General features: G+C 48.1%; 1 protein-coding gene across 1 annotated transcript in view; it reads left to right on the forward strand.

Annotated features, from left to right (window-relative positions):
• The window catches only part of LOC119405455 (gamma-aminobutyric acid type B receptor subunit 2-like), a 541,724-nt gene that overhangs the window by 187,343 nt on the left and 340,879 nt on the right, over nucleotides 1-13,502 (forward strand).

Here is a 13,502-nt window from a genome sequence, read left to right on the forward strand (position 1 = left end):
TCTGACGAAAACTTTTAGCATAAGACGTTTTATGTGAGTACAGGACCTCCTGTTTAGGAAGTAAGATCGAATGGTAAGTTCAGGCAAATACAATTTACTTGTCTCCTGTCTCTTCGTTGCAACGAAATATTAGTACAGCTGAAATAGACTACGAAAGAAATGCAATAAATGAGTTTTCATAGTAATCACTGCCAAATTCTCGTCATAAGATATTCCTGTGCATAACAGATGGTCAGCATTCATACATAACCTTCAACAATGCTTTTTCTCGCTGATGTACTTAATGTTCACTGTTGTGTATAGTATACTTCTCATAGCCCTCTCAGGGCTGTTACCCATGCAGCGAAAGAATGTCCTTAAGAGTGCAAATGTTCTTAGAATGTAACGCGAGTGCATCACTCAATTCTCTGCCCGAACAACAGTACGCATAACGACCTTAAACTCGAGCTAATTTACTGCTTCGAAAAACACTAACAACGTTAGTCTGAATAAATAACTTCACGAATAAGTAGCTCAGGATACTGTTGCGATGCATTCGCCTATTAGAGGTCGTCATCTATATTCAGAGTTATAGTTTTGTGATGCTTCACTACCGATTTTTTAACACTACTTTTACGTGAACTGGAAGGTCGGTAAATGCACTCGTAGGTAACTGTAGGTAACACCGCCAAACCTGCGGCCGTAGATCACTAAACACTACTACTTTCCGCCAGGCCTTACAAAACCTCCTTCTGCATACGTAAGCATGCACGTATATTTGTGCATGCCTATATTGGATGAATGAAAGAATATACGAATATTTTAACGAAGTTGTCATTCCGGAGGCTATCGCGTGCGCGTCAGCACCAATCCGCTGATAGTACGCAATACATATCAATACTAAAGAATAAAAAAATACTGAAGTAGTTACAAGGAAGTGATATGCGTTACATTCTGTTCATTTTGATTGGTTTCTTTAATTTAGCGTAAACATATTCTTTTGCTCAATAACATACAGAAATTGAGTATTCGAGACGTTACTTCCCTCAATCTCTGCACAGCAACACTCCGCAACAAAGCATAAAGTGGCATCTCTAAGTGCCCTTAATACAGCTTCAGTACCAGTAATCATGGCAAAACTGGCGAAGAGGCCCGCACTATCCGCGTAGCTGCCTTATGACGTTTTCCTATGTCTTCCATTCGTGCATTCGTTCATTTGTCATCTCGTCATCAAGCAACGTCATCAGTCATCAAGCAACGCGTAACGCTGTAATACGAAAGCGTCGTGTTCGAGAGACGCATCGCCAACATCGCTCAAAGGACAAATCGAAGAAAAGCGAGAAAGTGCGAGCGGGTGGGGAGAGTGGGAGAGGGGGGGGGGTCGGCACAGAATTTGGATCACAGGGTTAGTATCGCCATGACTACGCCTTCGTGCGTTACGGAGGCTTGCAAGAAAGACCATAGCCGAGGCTTCTACTTTTGTTAAATAAACTACGACATCGCAACAGTAGGCTCGAGGAGCGGACCATAGCTCTAAGTCTGTAGTGCCCCTTTCCTGGCCTCGCTAGTTGGTCTTCCTTGGAGTGAAAAAGTGGTGGGCTATAACGCAGACCAGACGTAAAAAGAAGAATTAAAAAAAAAACAGCGCTGACAGTAATTGACAGTGCGTTTACCTCGTTCCAGTCTGTGCTTTTCAGCTGCATGCAGGATAAATTGAATGCTTAATGCAGAAGTAATTCCATGTATACACGTGCGACACAGAGATGCCCTTCGTATTGTGCAACGCTAAAGACATCAATAATGTGTCGACAGTGCATTTATGGCGATAGACGCCTTTAGGATGGTGTAAAGTGGTCACATAAGAAGCTACCAGCCTTGTCAGCAGTACTGAATGAAGCTTCCAAACTAGCGGCTTCAGATGTTGGCTCTTTACACAAGACGTCCGCATAAAAGTGCCTACACCGCGAAAGAAAACATGGTTGTGAAATCATCTACCTCTGCTGCAATCACCATTACGCGAAAAGCATCGCAGCCTGCATTTCTTCCCGTCTGTGTATATAGCATTGCGCACAGCCCATCCACAGCTTGTCTATAGCACGTCTATAGCCTGTCTAGTCCTAGACGTCTTTTGGGTGTTTGTAAAGCATTCCTAGAGCCAACGCCTTTTATAAAACTATACGCGTCTGCCGGCACAGGGAGTGAGCCAAGCTCCGACTTAACAACGCAACATGACCAGCGGCGGCGAGGCCCTCATAAAACCGTCGTCGCACAGCTTCGAAAAGGGAATAAGCTGCAGAAATCAATTGATCCGGCCAAAGCGGCACCATTACACTGCAAGACGATTTCGTGTCTGCTTATCTTGATGCGTCCTCATTCTTAGTTCCGCACTGCAGGGAATATGAGAGGAGAAAAGGGACGGGCGAGTGTAAAGGAATTGGTAAGAGCGTAGGGAAGAAATGGTACGTGCGGCGACGCGTCGGATGGAGCAGGCGGCGGCCGACGCGAAGGCGACGCGACGTCCCGCCCGACGGCGTCGGGCTCTTGTACGCGCGGTGTAGAGGAACACAGCTCCGAGAAGTCGGCGGCCTCCGCGGCGAATCGATGGCACAGCGGCCCATAGTGCTGCTGCTGGCGAGCGCCAAGACAACCCTTTTATACTTTTACTAGCTAAAACGGTGCAGCGCTGCAGAAGCTACGACTCGTATTAGCCGGAAAGGAGAGCAAGCATAAGATGCAGTATACTGGGCGATGCGGTCCTCAGACGAATGTATGTGCTCGTGGTTCCATTTTATGCCTGCCTTCCAGGCCGGCAAAAGACGATCGAAAGTATAACGCATGCGGCAGAATGAGACCGAAAGTGTTTCTGTAACCGCCGTATGTAATCAACATTGGAAGTACTTGTGAGTTTAACGACAGTTCTGTACATGAAGTGTTCTTGGTTAACTTCTCTGTATTTCGTTCCTATCCGTCTCTCCGTAGTCCAATCCCGAAATTTCGGAATGGATTAGGAACATCAAATTTCTTAAAGGCCGGTAAGATGCGCACGGCCACTGATTGGAACGTGACGTACACTGCGGGATCGTGCACTCACTGAGGTTAACGAAAACGTTTATAGATGCCGATCTGCGCAAGGCAGGAAAAAGTAAATAAGTACTTGAGCGTCGTAAAAGCTCGGCTTACTATTCTCATTTGAACACTACAGTGGGTTTTCTTTCAATCACGAAATGTAGCCTTTGCAATGATGTACAGTTATTCAGGACCAGGGAAGAAGTAGAAAGAGAGTGAGGAGTAAACACGAGAAAAAGGGGATGACGGTGGCGCTGCCTGTAGCGGTTCTTGCTCATGAACGGAAGTTCGTGCCCCGACCACTGACCAGATGGGGTGGCATTGCTCGCTGCGCCCTCATTCCAGTCAATCGTTCTCTCGACCTCTTAGCGTCGAGTCGTGTGCACTGCACGCCCGCTTCGCAAGCTGGGCTCGACCAAACGCGCACCTACGCCCGTTCGGTCGCGCCGTCTCTCTAATGGACACTCCCCACTGCGATTTTCCTACCAGTTCATGGGATGGCGGTAGACACACGTTAGATTGATGAAAAGCTGTCGGAGAAGCGCGCAGCTGCTTTTTTTCACATAGGATCTGACATTTGATTCTGCTCTTCTGTTATAATAAAGCGACAGCATTACCGGCTAACCTGGTGTACGTTGCAGTTATCAGTACGACAAAAATTTGGGCCCACCCCGAAGGCAGTGAAATCCATCCCAGTATTTAGATGTACTAGCCTTGACGAAAAAGAATTTGAGCAAATGGCACGCAGTATACGAGCCAAACGTCTCAAAGAGCGACTTGGCAAGAGAAAAGCATAGCCTGATGATTAGAGCATTAACCTGAAGTGCTGAAAAACAGATGTCTGATCTCACCATAGGTCACACATTCCTTTATAATTCTACGCTTTTTCCTTACACGAAGACAAATCGGGCCACGGTGAGCGCAAGACAATGAATGCAAGCGAGTATGAACTGCGGCCTTGCGGCTATAGGGTTAACATAGTGGGTGTGGTACGATTACATATCGGCACGATCATCACACTGTAAGAGCTAATGAATAAAAGAGAGTTAGCAGTACTAAGCTCTGGCTTTATCTTTTTTAGACAAGCTTTTTCTTGGCTAAACTGATGACAGACCATAAGCTGGAACATGGCCTCAAACCCTGCATGTTTAACCCTGTATAGAAATATCGAGAATGCATAAAGAGAACAAATATAAAGCTTGCATCTGAATTTATTTGAAGTGAACCCAATTAAAACATTCCATTTAAAAGACAGTTCAGAAGGGTGAATAAGGAACGCATAACTAAGGTCGCTGTTAAGGCGGAGTCCTCCTTACGGCGCAAAGCCGTCCAAGCGTCTGGCACCTCTTTATAAATTCCTCACTGCCGTTGATCCTTCCAGGGTATTGGCGAAACATGTATTCTAATAACATTTCGTCGAATCAAACAGGGAGCTGTACGCAACGGCGGTAAAATAGCGCTTTCAAAAACAAGGAACCTCTAGCTGCTTAATATTTCGGGCGCAGCCGATTTTGAAAAGTGAGACGACCTCAAGGAAATTGCAGGGAATAACACAAGGGACAACACAACAACCAGAAAAGCATCTTCATGCAGAGCGAGGAAACAGCGGCGCCGCAATGAATAAGTCATCGCGGCACTTCCGCTCCTTGAGTTCTAATCCGGGGCGAGTGAGAAACTACGGCATCGGCAACAGCAGCAGCAGCAGCACATACGCAGCAGTGCCATGGCCACTTGATGGAATGGACAATCAGCGCGTCTTCTTGTTTCGTCACTATAGAGTGAGAGTGGCGAGCGGCTGCACGTATTGTGAGCGCCCCAATGCGGCGGCAGCGGTAACAACTGGTGTACGGAGGAAAGGAACAAGCCGATAGCCCCCGGCGTTGGCCTTCTTCTCAATTCCATGTGACAAGTCTGTTTCGACATGGGAACCATCGTTAAAGGCGCAACACCACACAACACAAGAGAAGACCAGACGAGCATTGCGCCTGTGCTCGTCTGGTCTTCTCTTGTGTTGTGTGGTGTTGCGCCTTTAACGATGGTTCCCATGTCTGAACACCAACTAGCCCAACAGTCAACTCTCTTAAAGTCTGTTTCCGTCGTCCGTCGCCGTTTCAAGTGGCTGCTGCGCATGAGACATCAGAAGCCGGCGATAGCGAACAGGATATATATCGCTTCTCTCTCACTGGTCAAAGGTTGACTAAAAATCGAGCGGGACAAAACGGTAAAAATATGCGCGAGTGACTGTGTGAAGGAGGTGATGTGTGTGAATATGAACCTTACAGGTCTATCAAAACAGCATGATTCATTCCGAGCACTGTGCGGCATAAAAGTTTGAAGCATGACCGAGTGTTTATTATCTGCCACATCTACCTAGACGTACGCGAAATTCTCGTTAGCTTGCGCTATTTGTAAAACACAGTGATAATTTTAGCACTTGTTTTCTCGAGCTATTCACTTAATCTTTTGAAGCGCTGCATCAAAAACTACGTGAAACGAATAATTAGGCTGAATTTATTTGGTCCAGAATCGTGACCGTCGCACTTTTCCTATTTGCCATTTAAAACAAAAATATTACTTGCGATAGTGTTTATCTCCACCTGTTCCATCTCAAATTATTGTTTCTCCGAGCTTTCCATTCCTTTTTTTTTTTTTTAGAATCGAAAGTCATTGCGCCAGCGACGCGTTATGAACGAACGAGAAAGTAGACGGAGCCGCTGGGCCGAGAGGACACCAGCAACAACAGCAGCCGCGTCGGCTCCTACATTCCAGAGAGGTGGCTTTCCTGCTTAGCGTGGATGCCACGGCGGGCAAGATGGCGGACCTATGCGCAACTCTGCTACCTAAAGGTAGCATATACAGTAACTCTAGGCTGCACGTATTGTGAGCGCCCCAATGCGGCGGCAGCGGTAACAACTGGTGTACGGAGGAAAGGAACAAGCCGATAGCCCCGCGGGCGTTTGAGCACCGCACTTTTTGCCGTTCTTCTTCTGTGCAAATGTGCCTTCGTTCGGCCTCTCTCTCTCTCTCTCGAGCGATGGCACACGTGAAAGAAAGAGAGTCCGATCGGCTACGCAAGTGTGCTCGCCTCATTTCTCGGTGGCCATTAGGATTCCGGCGTAGTTTGCCGCTACCGTGTACACACGGCGTCTCACACCGTGCAGTGGTTTTCGTAGCCTACACACACACACGCACGCACGGACACACACACATAAACACACGCACACAGCATGCCAGGGGCAGAAAAGTCCTTCCCGTTCGTGCTTCGTATCGCATCCGAGGGATCGCCACGCCTGGGGCTTCTATCGTCCCTCCTAGATGCCTCTCGTTTGCCTCCGATGCACGACTTGTCCGTATAAGCGCCGTGCTCTCCAGTGTTCGATGTTCTTATTTATCCTCCATTTTTCCATGCGAATCCTGTGCGGGCAGAGAGATGCCAGCCCGCATTCGCGATGTGAGCGTCTGCAGGTAAATAATGAGCTAGAACAACATAGATATTTCAGGAAAGTCCTTAGGCGGCTATACATCCAGATCCTGATCGACACTGCGATATTCTTAACCGTGTCGTTAAAATGGGCCGAAGCTAGGTGAGAAAAAAAAAAACAAGCTCCTGCCGCGGAGATATTAAATTAATTCGAGGTAAGAGCTGGCTCAGTATTGCCACATACAGAAATATCCTCACCAGGCCAGTAAGATATGTACGACATACTTATGTAGCCAGCAGGAAGCAGACAGAAGTATCAATCGCTACGAAAGCTTTACAGGTCGACCCGCTACGGTGGTCAAGTGGTTATGGTGCTCGACTGCTGACCCGCAGGTCGCGGGATCGAATCCCAGCCGCGGCGGCCGCATTTTCGATGGAGGCGAAAATGATAGAGGCCCGTGTACTTAGGTTTAGGTGCACATTAAGGAACACCAGATGGTCGAAATTTCCGGAGCTGTCTACTACGGCGTCTCTCATAATCAAATTTTGGTTTCCGGACGTTAAACCCCAACAATTATATTACTATTATAGCTTTACAGGTGAAGGCTCACAGTGAGATGAGTGAAAAGGAAGAAAGATCATTAGCCAACCGCTTGTAGCGCGACGCTATAACGAAATTTCATACGGGCTTCTCGGAAACAAAAAAAGCAAAGAAGCTTCGTATTCGACGAAAAATTTATGCTGGTCCGGTAATATCGTTCCAACGGAGGAGCTATTTCTTTGTTTAGTAGCTGCCGACACCTTAGTTACAGCGTGCGGCCTGAGTTTCCCGGCCACGGAATGAATCGTATATAAGAGCTAATTATCTAATGTATAGTCATGCGGTTTTACGTGCAGAAAGCGCTATACGATCACGACGCGCTCCATAGTGGGAGATTCCGGGTTAATATTGAACACCTAAGTTCCTTTACCGTGCACATAAATCTAAGCACACGGGTGTTACTTGCATTTCACTTCCATACAAATTCGGCCGCCGTCACCGGGAATCGAACCTGCGTCATCGAGCATAGCAGCTCGATACAACCACTCATAACGATGACCTTTTAAACAGCCCGAGAAAGTGTAGCTTTGCTTCGAGTGCGTTGACCTGCGGCTTCCTCGTTACATCAAAATTGAAGGTGCTGGTCACGTGGTAACCGAATGCACTGACCTGAAGCGCGGTCACTCATCCCGGTGCGCATCGATCGCAGCAGCGGTGCCACAGCGTGACGCTCTCGTCTAGTACTCGATTCGGGAATAGGAGAATATGAGGTGAGACGGAGCGCTCAGCGTCAGTGCTTTTGCTGTATCACGTGACCGCAGTTCAGGCCCTGTCCGCCGCTCTTCCAGCTTTTGCTGTGACTGTGCTGCGTGTTCCGCGCAGGCCTGGCGATTTTTTTCTAAACGCACCCTTCTCCGTAACTCAAGTTACGAAACAGTCATTCATACGTTCATATGCAGTTTGGGGAGGGCTTACCGCTCTCGAGTAGTAGTGCGCATATTACTCGTGCCTTGAGTTGTCTTTGCAATCCGGCGGCTCAAGGTCATTGCGACGCGATGAATGACCTTCCCAGGCATGGAGCTTTCGCCCTAAAAGATAACGAAGCGGAGAGGCGTGGACAGCAACAGCAGAAACGCGAATACAGCGTCGCTGGTAATCCGTCCACATATCAATGTTGCGGCTCCACGAGATTTATTCTTCTAAACACATCTATGCAAATTTTCATTCGGCGTGTGTGCTACCCATGCCGCTCTAAACGCAAGTTGTTTCTGACTACAGAGCTTCACAACCAGACTACATTCGCGACTAATCGAGACAGTTAATTAAAAGATTCACTAATTGTTTTTTTTATTATTCACTTTAAGGTACATGTTGCAATTGCGGAAGCGAAGGCCAGCGACCCAGAAGTAACGCTTTCAGCAACGAGATATCGGTCCTTGTAAAGCGTGCTACCAAATACAACGGGCGTTCCGGCTCACGCTTTCCTGAAAGCGTACATCAAGCAGCTTAGTATAAGCTTAAGTGTAACACCGATACAACTAATAGCAGACTTCAGAAGCGGATGTATCGAAAGGAGCACTAGTCTTATTGATTTATGTTACGCCGACATGACTTTCCTGCTGCTCGGCGTCGAAATCACACTAGTAACGTGCGACCTAAAGCAAATAATAAAGAAGTTAGTTAGTAGGACTATTTTTATAATAGCCAGCTAACCTGGTGTGATGTAGTGTCAGGTTTTGTCGCGCAAGTGACGTTTGATGCCTTCAGGTAATCCAGCAGAACAAGCCGAATAGTGATGTATGCGACATCAAAAAAAAAAAAAAATACAGCAGGATTATTGGAAGTATAAATAAATAAATAAATAAATAAATAAATAAATAAATAAATAAATAAATAAATAAAAGAGCTTATGCATGGTCTTACTATCTCCGTGAGGCTCGTTTAGTATTCGGTAGTTCAGCTCAACCGTAACGTTGGTTCACGTAAGGTAAAATCGAGAGGATTTAACGCACATGGTTGCTCTTCATTCTCGCCACGTAATGTTTTGAAAACAAGCTTTCGGAACGGCAGCCATACGCCAGGAATCAACGGCCCGCAGTCTATAGCGAACCTTCGTGCACTGCACAGAACAGATCGCTCGCGCCGCGGAAGGAACCCGGTTGATGTGTGTATGTGCGCGTGAGGGAAGCGCAGCCCCCCGGGGCTACTATATGACGCCGCCGTCGTTGCTTCTAGCTGAAGCGTGTCTCTCATGCCCAATAGGAAAGGCACCGTTTCTCCCATCTCAGTGCTTGCCGCACAGCTATACCTTCTTCTCACGGATCCCATCAAGGAGCCGCGTCTCCGTTGATGCTAAAAGCAATTAGTGCGGCATCTCACCGACACGGTCCTCTCGTGAACGAGGCAATTGACCTGCTTTGGCGACTAAGGTCAAGCGTAAGGAAAAATTAGCCGCAACGAAAAACAGCGTTATGACGAGAATTACCGTTGCTATTTCTTGTGAAGGTTACGCGGTCTGAAGGACGGAAGTCTATGAAGGAGCGCGATTACGCATAAGCAAAGTATACCACCTCTCTTCCCTCGGCTCTCTTTAACGATGTCTTTCCGTGCTTCGAGAGGAACGTGAGCTACATGTAGCCAGGATTACTTATTTTCGATGAGAGCCTGTTGATTTTATTAAGCAGCCAGCGAAAAGGGTCGGTGTCGTTGGACGCAAATCCTCAGGCATCATGAATCAATTTAACGCGAAAGCCTCAGATCGCTTATCAAAGGCGCAAGTTCACTGTCGGCGTTGGCGTCGTCAGCGTCCCGCGGCGTCGGTGCCAACATGAGTGACGAAAAAAATATCATCACGCGATGAAGTCACCATATGACGGCTCTATGACGTCACAGATCAGCAAAATTTCATACGTCGTTATGACGTCACCATGTTGTCGCATGACCTGACGTTACATGATGACGCCATCACCCGAGATCGTCGCTCGGTCAAAAATGGGCCGATCACGACGGCAGTGAAAAACTAGATGAGGCGCAGAAAGCTTGCAATGCCTCCGACCTTGGGGGCAGTGCAAAACCACGTTAGGTGCAGAAAATTTTCGAAAGGGAGCGGGGGAGCATCAGTGTATCCACTGAGAAGAAAAAGATGGCTTAGGCCTTCGAGTCGTCATAGACGAATGCACAAGGGAGCCTGCGAGTTTTTGTGACCTCTATGCTCGAAAGAGTCCGTAGAAATGTTCTAATGCTAGCATTACTCGTAAGAGTCAGACTTCGGTCAATTATCACGCCGGTCATATTATAAGCCAATATGCCCGGCCATTACCAAACAGCACTTATGAATGAAATCTTTGTGCATTCGGCCTCGGAAAATAAGGCAAATCCTGGGGGAAACATGCGCTTCATTTGAGCATTTTTGGTTGTTCTACGTGTTCCTAAATTGCAGTACATGACCGCTTTCGAATTTCGCCCCAATCAAAGTTTGGCCACTGGGGTTTGGATACAGCTACCGACCTCGCAACGTCATTACTAATGCCGGACTACCGCGGCGGGTACGGTCGATACGGCAGACACCATGACCAGGATTAAATTGCTATTGAACTAACTTGATTAAATCACTGTTAAATTCCAGTAATGAATTGATTAGTGCTCCGCCTGCCGGTCATGCGCCTTTTTTCTCTCCTTTTCCAAATACACGCGTTGCCGTACGTGTACGCTGTCGATACGAATTGACGCGTTCGCTTGATGATTGCCAATCGCATAGTGGTCAGTGACGCGCGAACGCCGGCCATCACGACACGAGTCATCGCCCGGCACCGCACATAGAACCTTTCCGTCTTCTGCGCCCGACCGTTTCTTACAAGCAGTGGCCTTCGAATGACGGGCACCGCGTGGTCCTCTCCGCAGACACGAAGGAAGAGAAATTATTATATTTTTTTACTATTCTCCTTCTTCTGTGTCAGCTAAGACACATCTACGGCGCGGAACGTCTCGCTGAAAACAGCGACAAACTGGTCTAAGCGCATGCGCATTCTGAGGCCTGGGCCCTGCGGTATACATTTGGCCGCGGGCCAAGAGCAAGACAGAGTGGAGTGTAGGCGTTGCCGTGCGAGATGGCGCCGCCCCAGCTTTGTTGCGGAAAACACGACAGGAATGGGAAAAAGAAAGGGGGGGAGGCCCGCTTGGAAAACAAGGCGCCATGTCAGTCAGTCGAAGACACGGCGCTTTGCCGAGGCGTCTGCATCGCTAAGGGAAGGCCCAGCTGCATGAACTCAGCAAGAGGGAAGCACACTTGCGTCACAGATGTCACTCATTCGGAATGCAAGCGTCGCACGCGATGGCACCCAGCTTTGAAAGCCTCCGCGATTGAACGAGTTCTTGCGCTTAGGGTATGCAGGGGGCGAGGATTAGACAGCGCCAAAATCGAATTGTCGGTACTTCCAGAAATGGAATTGACTGAATTAATCTTTATGAGTATACGGTCGGCAGCCCACTGGGAAAATAAGAAGAGTGAGGGGACATCTGCGCTTTCATGACGACAAGTACAATCCAGGGTGCAATCTTGGGAACCGGGCGGATTCAGAGCCCACGTCTCTGGTACGTACCCAGGGTCACTCAAAAGTGATAGGCAGGATTTGATACAATGTCTCTGCCTTTCAGTATTTGTACCTGTCTTTATATATTTCCCCAGAGAAGCCTGGCGAATTGGATGCCCGTCTTCCAGCTCATCTCTTTTTGCATATCATTTCTCTCTCCCTCACTCTTTTACAACTAATTGTTCTCTCATCGTCGGGCGTGCCCGTGCGCCTCCCGAAAGTAACGCTCTCGTTACGCTGCCGAAGTGCTCCTGTGCTGCGACAGTTTGCGTTTAGAGTGGCGGACGGCAATCGTATGGCCCTGCTCGCTGCTTCGCTATCCATCTATCTCATCGCCCCCGTTGCCCGCGCCTCAGTGCAGTGCAGGAAAGCGGGTTTTTCGCAGTGGTTGCGGAAAGCCTTTCCTCTGTCTCTTTATCACTGCCCTAAGCTGCACCTTTCCCTCTGTGACCTATTACTTTAGTTCATTGAAAGTATCAAGGATAAGAGAACATAGAATTCGGAACACCTCGTGCAAGAGCTATAGAACCAAGGCAACCCGCACCGTGCGAAGCCGTTGAAGAGCGCACCGAATATTCGCCAGCTAACTTTTCCGTAGGCCTCATCGTCTTCTTCAATTTTAACGGTTTATTTTTCCAGCGAGAGGCTTAGAAACGTAGCTTCGGGCGTTTTGATTCCGTTACTCTAGCTTTTGCCACCTCCAGCAGTCCCGGGCATGGCGTAGAGGGAGGCAAGGACGCCTATATTAAGGAGAGCGCAACGCAGGTGACTTCCGGATCTTCGACGATCTGCTCCTGACCGTGTGGTTGTAATCATGGCTGCGCCGTGAAAGGGTAAGTTGGAGTAGGGAGGGAAGGTCGAACGCAGAATGCGTGGATCGGGAAGGAATCTTCATCGAGTCGTCTCGTCGCTGGCAGCGACAAGGACGACGACAGCGGTCGCGGTACAGCGCAGCGGCGCTTTTCGCCTATCCCCGCTGGCTGGCTCAAAGGGCTAACCGCCTCTCGTCGAGGCTGCCGCTTGAACCGCTGTGTGGACGGCCATCAATTAGTGTGTCGGAAGTCGTTGTCCCGCTCCGACGACCGTCCGGCACCATGGCCCGGCTCGTTATCCCGCGCTCGCTTCCGCGGCAACTTCCTCCTCCAACCCCGTTGACAAGGAAATAACCGCCCGCCTCGGACATCCCCCCTCTCGTCCTTTTTGGGTCAGGTTATCAGTTTAGCGAAATGGCTCGCCCTGTATACTCTCATTTCTTTACCCTGCACGTTCCTTCCATCCCCTTCCCCTCCTCTATTTCTCTCTCTCTCTCTTTCCATCCACTCCTTTTGCATCGCAATTGAATTTTTTCCCCTCTTCTTATCAACGGCGCCACTCTTACAACGACGCTGAGCGAGCGGACTAAAGCGCGCTTTAAAGAGGCGCGGCTCAAATCACAAAGCATTTTAAATGCGAAGCATTTCTTAGCGAACTTCTGCGACTTTGAGCGTATCTATCTATCTATCTATCTATCTATCTATCTATCTATCTATCTATCTATCTATCTATCTATCTATCTATCTATCTATCTATCTATCTATCTATCTATCTATCTAGCCGCCTACGACTTTGTGCTCTCCTGGCCGTTTCGTTAATCGGATGTATACCAAAATTGGTGTGTCATAACATGGCCTTATTACGAACATAAATGACAGGTCATATCATGAAAATCATGACACGCTTGTCATGAACAGCATGATTTACATTCCACGGCCTTTGGGCTCCCTGGCCGTTCCGTTAATCGGATGTGTACCAAAATTGGTGTATCATAACATGGCCTTATCACGAACATAAATGACAGGTCATATCATGAAAATCATGACACGCATGTCATGAACAGCATGATTTACATTCCACGGCCTTTGGGCTC

Source organism: Rhipicephalus sanguineus, chromosome 9 (genome assembly GCF_013339695.2).
Source record: "Rhipicephalus sanguineus isolate Rsan-2018 chromosome 9, BIME_Rsan_1.4, whole genome shotgun sequence".
In the NCBI taxonomy this organism is placed as follows: Eukaryota; Metazoa; Arthropoda; class Arachnida; order Ixodida; family Ixodidae; genus Rhipicephalus; species Rhipicephalus sanguineus.